This window comes from Pan paniscus, chromosome 18 (assembly GCF_029289425.2).
Source record: "Pan paniscus chromosome 18, NHGRI_mPanPan1-v2.0_pri, whole genome shotgun sequence".
Taxonomy (NCBI): Eukaryota; Metazoa; Chordata; class Mammalia; order Primates; family Hominidae; genus Pan; species Pan paniscus.
This window is the reverse complement of record NC_073267.2, coordinates 99,397,333-99,399,031: the sequence shown is the minus strand read 5'-3', so window position 1 is coordinate 99,399,031 and position 1,699 is coordinate 99,397,333.

Here is a 1,699-nt window from a genome sequence, read left to right as displayed (position 1 = left end):
TCCCAGGCCCCTCCTCAGGAAGGTGAAACTGCCCCATTTCCTGCAGGAACCCTGTGTTCTCTGAAAGTAGAAAGAGGAGGGAAATGGAGGAGGGGAGGGGAAGGTTGGAGAGAAAGCGCCGGGGTCGGAAGGAAGGGCTGGAGGAGGGAGAGAGGAGGAGGGAACTTTGCTCCAGGAGATGGCTCTACGTCCTGACCTCCCCCAAGGCTAGAAACTTCTTCAGCAGCTTCCTCATTTCCTGAGAGTGCCCTGAGATGTCCTGGCAGTGTTTTTCCCTCATGTGTGGATGTGCCACCTCCCAGCCAGGGGGGTGCGTGCACAGCTGTGCTGTCCAGCTCTGTGATGTCAGATCTTAGAGAATGCTACACATCAGTACACATAAGCCATCTGTGTCCTTTTTCTCATGCATTTTCGTTGTGAAAATACAACATGTATACCAACAAGACATATAGGTGTTGGGAGGGAAACTGAGGCAGGGCTTGCATGATGTCCTTTGGAATGTGTCTAGACTTGCTGGCTCCTTCCTTCTAGCCCTCCTAGGCCCCTATTCCCATTATCTCAAGTAGCAGAACATGCTCCATATAAATGCTAAACCGGCACAGCTGTAATCATGTGCTTAATGCAACGTGGTCTTTTGACCTCCATATTCTCACCATCTGTTTCTTTGTTGCATTACCAATAAATAGCGTGGGCTCCCAGAGCTCGGGCTTTTGCAGCCTCCACAATAGCAGTGGCCCCCTGGTGTGCCACCTTTCTCTCTCAAACTGTGTTTTTCTGAATCCTTTGACTCCGCCAGACTTTGTCACCCCCACGACCTGGGGTTGGGTCTGATCACCCCAACATATAGGTACTGTACCTTTACATAGAAACTACACAGGTGTTCGTAGCAGGACAATTTAGTATAGCCAAAATGTGGGAAGAGCGCAGATGCCCAACGCAGGGACAGATAAATGTGTCTCTTCACGCAGTGGAGTATTACTCAGCCATGAAGAAGAGTGACGTGCTGACACGTGCTATAACATGAAGAACCTCAGAAACATTTCGCTAAGTGGCAGAAGCCAGATAGTCGGGTGTGGTGGTGCGCACCTGTGGTCTCTGCTGTGAGGCTGAGGCAGGAGGAGCGCCTGAGCCTGGGAGACTGAGGCTACAGTGAGCTGCGATCACGCCATTGCACTTCAGCCTGGGCCGCAGAGTGGGAGCCTGTCTCAGAAAAGAAAGAAAGCAGCTAGACTCAAAAGACCACATGTCGTGTGATTCCACTTATATGAAATGTCCAGAATAAGTGATTCCATTGACACAGAAGGTGGATTCATGGTTGTTGAGGCTGTGAAGGAAAGTGGGGAGTGGGTGCTAATGGGAATGGGTTTCTATTTGGGGCAATGACTTTTTTTTTTTTTTTGAGACAGAGTCTCGCTCTGTCGCCCAGGCTGGAGTGCAGTGGCGCGATCTCAGCTCGCTGCAACCTCCGCCTCCTGGCTTCACACCATTCTCCTGCCTCAGCCTCCCGAGTAGCTGGGACTACAGGCACCTGCCACCACACCCGGCTAATTTTTTGTATTTCTTTTTTAGTAGAGACGGGGTTTCACCGTGTTAGCCAGGATGGTCTCGATCTCCTGACCTCGTGATCCGCCCGCCTCGGCCTCCCAGTGTGATACCCAACCTTGTTTTAACCTAAGTGACCCTCTCGTAGCAGAGGGAG